Raw genomic sequence first — 11,675 nt, 5'->3', positions numbered from 1 at the left:
AAGCATCCTTGCACACCATCTCTTGTCGATTCTTTGTTTCTCATCCCTTCCTTGCATATTGACCACACCAATGTGTTCCATGAGATTAGGGGTTGTATGGGTTCGTCCTTTGTTCAGGCAACCCATACACTCTTCAATGCTTGCACCAACAAGGCCATAAATCCATCAAGGAGATAGGTGGTGAAATAAATACAGTGGCTTGTGCCTATAAGCAATTCCTCCTCCTCAGACCTATGAATCTATATCCACTCCTCCAACCTAGTCATTGTGAATTACAATTCATAGTGACATTTACAAGAGGCATGGCAAAAAAGGCTATCACAAGTCATCCACATAACCTCCTTAAGTTTTTCAAAGGTTTTGATTGCTTCTTGAGTCCGAGAAAATATTTATTTCTTTAATAATGTTATTAGAGGTGCTACTACTTGACCATAATTCTTGACAAACTTATAGTAATAGTTTGTCAATCTTAAGAATACTTTAAGTTTCTTCAATGTTTTGGGGATTGGCCACTCTATCATAGCTTCGATTTTGTTAGGATCCACTTTAACACCTCCATGAGATATAATATGACCCAGATATTCACTTCTTGAACCCTAAAAGCACACTTGGAAGGCTTTGCATATAGTTGTCTCTTTTCAATAGTTTTGAGTCCTTGTTAACATGTTGTACATGCTTTTCCCACAATTTGCTAGATATTAGTACGCCATTAAAAAATACTAACACAATTTTTATAAGGAAGGGTTTGAAAATAAAATTCATTAAGCCTTGAAATATTGAAGGTGCATTAGTAAGTCCAAATGGCATAACCAAAAACTCATAATGACCTTTGTTGTTTTAAAGGTTGTTTTGGGAATTTCTTCTTGCCTCGTTTTGATTTGTTGATATCTCAAATATAAATCCAACTTAGTAAATAATTTTTTTCTATGCAATTCATCTAATAATTCATCAATGATAGGAATAAGAAACTTATTATTCATGGTTATTTTGTTGAGTTGTCTATAATGTGGACACATAAGCCATGGACCATCCCTTTTTGTAACCATCATCACTAATGGAGAGAAAGCACTTTGGCTAGGTTAAATGATGTCAGCCTCTAACATTTCTTGAATCATATGTTCAATTTCACTCTTTTGTGCATATGGATATCCATAAGGCCTAATGTTATGTGGTGCAATTCTAGGCTGCAAATGAACAACATGGTAATGATTTGTCGTAGGTGGAATACCCTTAGGCATCTCTCTAAATACTTTGAAGCGATTGTTGGTAACTTTTTAGAGTTGCACTGGAGTAGAGGATATAAATGTTTGAATATATAGAGGCCGCAATTGTGTAATTACACCATGGTGTCCCTTTTTGAGTAATTTTGTCATGTTGTTATATCTTATCTACATCACTAGTTGAATCAAGAATAAAGTTCAATTGACTAGTTGAATCCCAAAAAGTAGGGTTGTTGATCCATTATCTTTAACAACATCAAAGGAATCATTATGTAATAACTCAAAAGAGGAGTTCAATGTGACAACCCCACCCATGGTTCTCTCATAAATTACATTGTGAATATTTTTGCAATATGTGAAACTTACAAGTGGACCAAGTCAAAGGGACACAGATTTCAAAGCGGGGAAGGGGGATTGCTTGCTGGGATGTTGAGGTTTATTGTGAAAAAAACCTGAGTTGGTGGGACAACCACTGAAGATTGGTTTGTGCATAAATTAATGAATTGGTTTTTAAATTAAATGGGATACAAAAGGAAGTTCACGGACCATGTTTCTTGAAAAATAAGTAGCAAGAAAAGAGGACAAGACAATCAATGCCAGCTCAAAAAAGAGGTCAAAAAAGAAGGGTATTTGAATTTATGCAGAGGAGGAGCATCAGAAAAGAGGAGAGAAGAAGAAAAAAAATAGGGAGAGAGAACTTTGGTTCGATCAACAGGAAACACCAAACACAAGAGAAGAGAAGAGAAGGGAGTTGGCTTCTAGTTACCTGAAGGTTTTGGGTTGAGATGCTAGTCTCTGGAGCCCTGTAGCAACTTAGGTCCCTAGAGGTCATGGGTTGAGACAGAGTCTATGGAACCCCGTAACAACTTGGGTCCCTAGATGTTGTGAGTTGGGATGGAATCTCTAAAGCCTCGTAACAACTTGGGTCCCCTAGAGACTGTGGGTTGAGATAGTAGACTATAGAGCCCTGGACAACTTGGGAAGAGGCTAATCCTGAAGCAACATTTAAGAAGACTTGAATGAAGACCTTTGGTTACAACATTGTTGTTTTAGTGGATTATGGACTCCCTGGAAGGAGGTGAATCATTGTGTGGAAGAATATAACAATGGTTAGCTGGTAGGATTGAGGAAAGAGGTCCTTTGGAAGTCCATGTCCCGATTGACAGCTAGTGTTCTATTTCCTCGTGCAAGCACCCCCTCAGACTCTATAATTTGGCTCGGGGTGATAACTGCAAGTAAGTGTGGCTACAATTGTCTATGGTTGGGTTTAGAGTCCTTGTTCCTAACTCAGTCTCCCTGCAAATTTAAAGATAAGTAGTCTCCTACACTTGTTCAAATATTAATGAATTTATGTTGCATTATAGAAAAAATGACACTATATCTTTGATAAAATGGAGATTATCAATGCATGAACATGTGGTTTCACCCCAGGGGAAAATGGTACTGATGGATATGTTAAATATATTTGTATGTATGTTGTTTCCTTGAAAATGAGTGATATTGTTAAACAAATTAAGTAAGAGTGTGCTTCTAAACTGGAAATGAAGTATTGTGTGATCTACTTGTTGGTGTTGTCTCTATCATGTGGTAAGAAACATAATATGTGGTGCTTTACCTTATGGGCATGGTTTTTCCACGACCTTAAATTAAATCAATATCATGTATTAATAACTACCTTCATTGCTAACATCACATATGTAAAGTTTACCAAGACATTGTGTGCCGCCATAAGCGGTGGTAGAAAGATTCCTAAGGATCTAGAATAAAACTTGGAAACATGGTACAAAGACCCTTTTATTAACATAAAAGAGATTACATATGTGACAACCTACATAAGAGGATCTGTATATGCATATGTCGACTTATTTACCTAATTGCAAGATTGTCAGTTGTACCACAAGTTTAGTTCTAACGTTGAGTAGTTTGTTTCCTCTTGGAGCCCAGTCAAGATCGATATGCTTTACCTAAATGGCCCTCTAGCTTGGTAATGTTAGTTACCTGGAAGCCTTCTGCTAGCCTCATGGCGTAGCTGAATAGGTACAAGAAGGTTTTGCATAGCACCATAGAGCTGTTGGTGGACTTGTTAGGGAGTTTGGGTGATCAATGTGAGTCCACAACGGAAGGTGGCTAAATATGTGCCTATGCCGACACTCTAGAGTTTCCTTTGCTCCAATGCGAGGAACATTTAGGGACCAAGAACTGGTTGGAGAGTCTTTCTCCCAAGCTCGGGAGGGGTAGCACCGCATGGTGCGTTAGCAAGCCACTTTCATCACCACCGCCATTGAGCACCAATGCCACTCACAGTGTTTAATTAACCCTTGTAGCATAGCCTTAGTCAGATTTATCAGTGAGGAGCGATCGGTGAAGTTTTGAAGCAAGCTTATATGATATCAGTCAGAACCCAAATCAAACTCATGGTCCAAAGGTTGACAAGATTTCCCTAGACGGGCCATGGTAGAGTCATGAGCAAGCTTAACGTGATACAGGAAGGCAAGCCTTAAACTTATAACGCAAATGAGTTATCCTTATCCTTGCTCTGATCAAAACCCTATGTGTGGAGGCATTTTATTGGTGTGACTTTATTTGTCCCTATCACAACTAGGCACATATGTGTCGACATGGCCTGGAGATAAAATCCCATAAGGTTCACCCCAAAGAAATCGTGTTAACAACAGAGGGATAAGGCGCCAAGATGATGCAAGAAGATGACATACTCCCAACAACCATGTCATTAGTTGGAAGGGTTGCCCACTATAAACATAAGCTCAAAATCCTAAGGCGGGAAGGTCGGAGGAAAGCCCATAAGAAGGTGTTGGGTGAGGTATTGCAAGATGAAGTAAGGTTGGTATGAAGCAAGGCTCTTACTATTATAGTGGTGTTATTGGCTAGGAGAGGGACCACCTGGGTCGACTAGACATAGTGACTCGTGAAGTGAGACCCACTAGTCCACATAGGCCCAATGGTTTTGCCTCGAAAGTTAAAAGGGTAAGAATCAAATGTAAATGTTGGAAGGAGATGGTGGGATGATGTAAGTCGTGTCGCACTGGAAGAGTGCATACCTGATTAGTGAAGAAGGGGTCCCACCAGCCAGGTCAGCTAGATGCTATAACCCTAGAGAAATAAAAGGGGCAGCAAAAGGAGGTATCACGTAAAAGGAACTGAGGTGACGCAAAAGGTTACAACGATAATCAATAGCCATATTATGTGTGTGTGTGTGTGTATGTGTATGTCTACACACACACACACGTGAGAGAGAGAGAGAGAGAGAACTAATGGCCACAAACCTAATTTAGAAAATACAACTCCACAAATATGCATGTCGTATTGGCACTTTGAAGAAAACACACTTACAAGATATCTCAATCTTATGAGAAACCCTGATAAATTGTAAGTATTAAAACATCACCAATAAAATAAGGTGTGACAGGAGCGGGAGGGTTTATCCTTTGCCTCAATGAACAAATAGAGACACAATATGCTTTGGGTTTGGGTTTAGCATCCAACAACCATGTTGAATATCTAGTGATTTGACACAGATTGAAATTAGCAATAGTAAGGAAAAATCACAAAAATTTTAGTGTTCAAAGACTCAATGATTGTAATTTGATAGGTGTGGAAAGCAAGGGGATCATAAAGCTCTGCTCTTCCTCCTATATTACAAAGGATTGTTTTATAAACACTACATTTGAATAAATTGAATTTTTTCATGTGTATAGACAACTTAATGCAAAAAATATTTCATTTGCAAACAAAGGAACTATATTGGAGCAAGTGTCCTTAGTGTAGAAATTTGATAGAAACTGCAATTGCTCAAAATTTCGAACTGAAAACAAGAGACATAATTTGTAGAAATTCTTTGTAGATTCTATGAGAGCCTAGATTGACCTTAGGCTGAAGGGAGGCAATCCTAGGATAACCACAAACCAAGCTTAACCTGGTAGCTAGCCCTACCAGGTCGGGAGAGGGCTCTCTCCTTGTGAATTTCAGTCAAGATGACTGAATCAAATATGGATTTTAGGCTAGGTATAGTAGCTCAGAGGATTTGATTGGATTTGTTTTGGGTCGAAACAACAAGAGAAAGGATGATTTGGACTATGGAATCGATGTCAGTTTCTGCCGGCAAACCTGGGGCAAATTAAGTGCCATGTTCAGCCAAGTGAAGATTGTAAATGTGAGAAGTATAGGGGAGAAATCCCGCTACCCTGCAGGCATCAGACAAAGGATGGATCTGCAGCAACAACTTTAGATGAAAGAGAATAACGAGGTTGCTCAACAGAGCATCTAACAACGGATGAATTCTGCTAAAACTACCATTACAACTAACAGCAAAATCATCATGAAAGGAGCATCATTATGGATGAATTCCTAACATGTCACTTAGATAATGATGTAACAAGGCAGAAAAAAAATAATGTGTAAATGAATTACAGGAAAAACTTACTAAACATCAGCACCGTGATGAATCCCAGATCCAAAGGGCAAGAGATTGCTTTATTAAAATGATATTCAGGAAAAAAAAATTACACAAAGCCAAGATAGCCTCTCTCCTACAAAAATCGAACCTCTACACTATTAAATTCATAAAATATATACATTTTCTCATCCTTGTACTAAGGGAATTGAGCTCAACCATTTTCTTCAAAATAGAATCAGTTACATTAAACTTGGACCGAATTTTTGAAAATAGGTGTTGAAGATGAACTCGTATCTCCTAAACCATAGCACCTGTTACAAAACTAAAAGAGGTTTTTGTAGAAAAGGTCATTTTGGAGAAAAAAGTCTCTCAAATTTTGGAAATTCGTTTCCAGTTGCTTGCAATTTGTGCCACAAAATCATCTCTAAAACAGAAAATCATTAAAAATTTAAATATGTGAAAATGAGCTATAAAGATCTAGTCACATATCCCAATTCATGACACCTGTGAATAAACTGAAAGAGGTTTTTGTTATATGGATCGTGGTTAACAAAACATCCTTGGGTTTTTCAAAATTGCTTTCCATCTGATGTAAAATGGCACCGCACTAAAATGACTAAAACAGTAGATAAATGAAAATTTTGCTTTATTTTAATGCAGGGTCCAAATATGACTGCATATTTCCCACATAGTAGCACCTGTGCATAAACTGAAGGAGGTTTTTGTTATTTGGTATGTGATGGAAAAAAACCTCTTTCCGTTTTGTAAAATTCCTGTCCAAACTGATTTTGTAGTAAACTTGTCCCTGTATGCAACAATTGACCTCAAAACATGCATAACCAAGAATCAATCCTTCATTTCGATCATATCTTCTGATCCAAAAACCGGTTATGGGAGTGTGATATACCGTTGGAAAGTTTTTTCTGAGCTTCTTCTGATGGACACATTTGTGACATGTTTTGTGCTGAATATCATGTGCAAAACATCTAACCAAACCAAACCTAGTAAGAGCTCATGTTGATCCCTGGTGACAGGTTGCGAAGACTAGAACTAATAGATTCAAACTGCTAATTGTAATTTACTAAAACAATAGATTTGAATCTACTATACTCATCAACAGAAACAATTAAACAATCGCAAATCACGAAGCATACAAGAGAAAAATTCAATCAACACGTTACACAATGATTTTCTGGGAAAAGCCACAGCTAAAAACCCCTTCTATCTGTATATTGCATTAGTCATAAAATATGAGAAGATTACAATGCTTTGCTCAAGCTTGAACAACCTTTTCACTATCTCTATCTGTCTCGCAACTTCCTAGACAAGCCCAGGTCAATACTTAACCAATTTTTTGGTTACCCAAGTCCTTATTTCCTTGTGTTGTTTCCTTGAGAAGTAACCCCCTATTAATTAGGGAAATTCCTCAATTGGAATTGTGCAATCCTCATAGGCCTTCCTCTGAATGCATGCACCACCTGTACAATTCAGATGATTATACAACTGATAGAACATTGTCCCTGAACTCCAATCTCAATTGGGTAACTCTCAAATCTGACATGCATGAGTTACTTATCAATGAATCATCAATTTACTAGTTTATCACTGTAGGCAGCACCACACTACTACACCTCCCACTAGTTCCTCCAACAATTGGAACTAGTTTAAATGACTTTAACTCAGTTAAACTGAATTAATTAATTACAACTCAAAATAAGGGATCTCCTCTTGGGATCTCTCCTACCAGCATCGAGTACCGGCATTGAGTACCGGCATAAACTCATGGATCGACAGCGTCGAGTATCCCCATGTATTAGCCCCATGTATTTTCCCCATGGATTAGCCCCATGGATTAGGCCCCTTCCCTGTGTCAACCGACTAGGAATGACCCCGGTGGGTCTGTTCTCCCGGGTATCGTCAACTGGATATCAGCAACTAATCGGGACCTCATCATCGTGTAACCTCATCCATCGTAGCTCTACGTGTACCTCATCGAACCTCATGCATTGTGTAGCTCTACGTTGTAGCTCAGAGAGTACTCCTCTACGTGTAGCTCTATGTGTATCCCCATGGATTAGGCCCTGTGAGTAACCTCTGCGGCTTATTCCCCTTTGATTATTCCCCTTCGATTAAGCTCTAAGTGTTGCTGTAGGACCTCGCGTTTCGTATCGTTCGGTGAACGTCTACAGGTAGGAACTATGTTTCCATATTGTTCGGTGAACTGAAATCAAGGCTCCCATAATGTAGGAGACACTCTACATGACTCAAGTTAGACCCTCAACTCAAATTAACTAAGCCAACTATGTCAAATTAACTTAGATAACTAATACCAGTTGTCATGTGATGTGGAATTACAATTTTATTCCCTATTTAATTCAAGGACAAAATTAAATTAGGCTTTTCTTGTTGCATTTTCAACACAATTTTACTCTACCAATATGCGAATTAGAAATCACAATTTAGAACAACATGCATAGACATGCAACAAGCAAAACCACAAATAATTGATGATTTCTAGGGGAACCTAGCTTGGAAAAACCCCTCAAGCCTCTTTGCATTAATCCATTGAATAGAGAAACTATTACAATTGCTTGCTCTAGCTCTGAGCACAAAAAAGAATAATTGTTCTCTCTATTGAATGAAAAACTTTGGCCAACACTTAGCCAATTATTTGCTCATCTAGCCTCTTATTTCCTTGCGCAATCCTTGAGGAAATTATCTCCAAAAATATAGGAATTTCCTTCTATTTTCTTGCACAATTCCCAAGGATTGATCTCCTAACTACATGCAACAACTGTACACTCAAACTAGTATACAACTCATGTTACAATGGCCTTGTCTCTTCCACTTTAGCTGAGTAATTCGAATTCCATGCACACATTAGATATTTTAGGCTAATTGGTCAGTTAACTGTTAGATCTCTGAGTTAGACTCCTGTCCCCCGCTGCACAACTGACCTTCAACTAACTCTATCAATAGTTAGAGGCCAGTTGATTGAATACAACTGAAAATAATTGAACTAGATTGCTAAAATTTAGCAATCAACACATGCATGATTGAACTCCAAGCCCCTATCTCAAATTTACTAAGTTAACTGAGTGATAAGGGCCATGTCACACTAGTTAACTACCTCCAAGTTGTCTTGCTGACATGGAAATTTGATTTACTCAATTTGACTAAGGCTAAATTCAAATTGAGCCTTTCTTGCTACATTTTTTAACACTTGGAATTGGATAAGAGGTTGATAATAAACTTATCTTTTACCATGATTCTAGTGAGAAACCTCCATGATTAACATTCTACTCACAAAGCCTCCTATAAATGAATAAACGATCAAGTATACAACATGGAATACCGTTGCCTATATCACCATAAGATCCAGTCAAATGATGAAGCAACATGTGTCACTAGTGGCCACAAGTTTTAATATGTCAAGGTGGGGAAGGGTATACATAGGCGAGGGGAGCTTTGACCTTGCTAATGAATTCTATTAATTACATGATGCAGTTATTACTATTCTCCCTCCATATCAATCGACAATCATTCCAAGGAATTAGTCGTGATTCATGAATGGATTCAAAAGGCTTGCAAATTAATGCTCCTGGGTGGAAAAATATAGGCAAAAGAGGATATATATGGCTCAACAATGCTCACTTTTGAACTTGCTATGCGCTACTACTGAGTATTTATAAATGTGAACAAATGTGGCCGTTAACTCTTGGAATTTGAAGCATGGTGCAACAAAGTCCTTCCATAGCGGAGTTAGTGGCATCACTCCACGAGGACAAGCAAACAAAGATGAATCATCTCTTGGAAAGATTATTGGAGTTAGTGGAAGGGTTGTTGAACACCCTGAAGCAAAGGAGTTTTCTGGAGGAAAAGAAGAGGAAGACACATTAGTTGTTAATGGACGCTAAATATGAATTGTTGCAAAGAAATATAGAAAAGTTTCAAGCTGAGGTTCAAACATAATTGGCAGCCATGGACATTAGATTGGTAGAGCTTGAGGAAAACTTCAACAGCAGAGCAAAGTTCATCCTAGAAGAGGTTGAGACTAGTAAGGAACTAGTGAAGAAAAAGGTTAGAAGATTTTGAGGGTCAGGAACAACAAGACAAGGATGATGAACCAAGTTGTAAGGAGAAGCTAATGAAGCAGGACCATCATCTACCAAAAAACTTATTGCACTCTGAAATCTTTTGATGTTATGTAGATACATATTGTTATTAAGAGTTTTTTTGTAGAGAATATAGCAGACATCTGTTTAGAACAATTGGTAAAAAATGTCATAAGCAAATATTTTCAATATTTTGGAATTTTAAATGCAACATAATTATGGAACATGAAGAATTATGTAAGGGTTTTGGCGCAAAAACTAGATTTTCATTTTAATACCAAATTTATACTCGTTCCTCTAGAAAAAAAAACATCACCAATATAATACAATAAGTCTAGCAAGGGTTTAAATGGAACTCCTATAACCAACCTCTTTGTGCCCTTCGTATCCAACCACCAAACAACAATTAATGTAATGATTTACCATGTGCTAAGAGTCAATGCACCATTGATTGAGGTGGATATTTGTGGACACCTACCCATTTCACTAGCTAAAAGCATAATTCTCCATCTTGGCAGTTTTCCTACAATTTTTTAGGGTCCTAAACTTTTGGGGAAGGCTTGAGGCCCTAAATTGCATTTTTTGACATGGTAGGGGCCTAGGCAATAACCATAGGCTCTAGATTTGACCCGATCAGAATGTGTACTTCTCAACTAGGCATTTCCTGTGGGATATTGAGCACGCCAAACAAAGGTCACATGCAAAAATTACAACCCCAGGAAGTTGATGTGCCAACTAATCCCACGAGGACCACAAACCTTATGCCATTTGTTATGAACCAACTCACAAAAGATAGAAAAGATAGATCAATGACTTCAAAATCAGCCTCTTCGAGGGGGCAACCTCCTTTACATCACACAAATGAACAATTCTTTGATGATACAAATGACAAGACTTCCTTTCTATATATAGGAGTCTAAGGGGTCCCAATACAATCAGAGCCTACATAACAGTAATATTGTAGGGATACAACAATAACAATAGTGGGCTTCTATGGGGCATAATAATAACAACATGGGGACTATATGGGCACAATAATACAATAAGGGGGTTGCACTAATAACAATAAGGGGTTACACTAGTAGTATAGGGACCTAAGATGCCCCTCTCCTTAAAAAAGTGTTGTCCTCAAGGTTGAGTAGTTATGGATGCTTATGTATAAAATTCTCATCCTCCCATGTGGAATTTTCAGTGGATAAGTTCTTCCACTTGATGAGATACTCTAAAATTGATCGATTTTGTAGTTGTCGATTTCTTGTTTTTGTGACTGCTTCCAGTTCCAATATGATTTTTGCTCCCTCGTCAAGTTCTGGCAATAATGTTTGAATGGGATCTTCTCACCTATAACCTTATTTAAGCATGAAACATGGAAAACTAGGTGCACTCAGGAAGATGCAAGAAGCTCCAATTTGTATTCCATAGTACCAATCTTTTGTAACACCTTGTACGAACCATAATACTTTGGTGATAATTTATTATCCTTCTTATCTTGTTTGAGGGACATTTGTTTGTATGGTTCGTAGAAATACACAATCACTTACAGCAAAACTTCTTTCGCTGCGATGTTGATCTGCCTGTTGTTTTATTCTATTCTGCGCCAAAGTAAGGCTCTCCTTTAAGAGTTTGAGAACTTGTTGTTGATGCTCGATGTGATCTTCCACTGCTTGAACCTTAGAATTTTCTTTTAAAGATGATGTGATGGACAGTGGATGATATCCATAAAGTACCATAAATGGGGTCATTTTTGCTGCAGTATGGAAGGAACTGTTATACCACCATTTAGTCATAGGCAACCACTTGACCCGTTGTGTCTATTTATCAGATACAAAGCAACAAAGATATCCTTCCAAACATTTTTTCACTATCTCGGTTTGTCCATCAAATTGAGGATAATAAGATGAGCTATGAGCTAACTGAGTACCCAAA

This window comes from Pinus tabuliformis, chromosome X (genome assembly GCF_031772625.1).
Source record: "Pinus tabuliformis cultivar Carrire ecotype Pingquan chromosome X, CPIR1, whole genome shotgun sequence".
NCBI lineage: Eukaryota > Viridiplantae > Streptophyta > Pinopsida > Pinales > Pinaceae > Pinus > Pinus tabuliformis.
Note: the sequence above shows the minus strand (reverse complement) of the source record.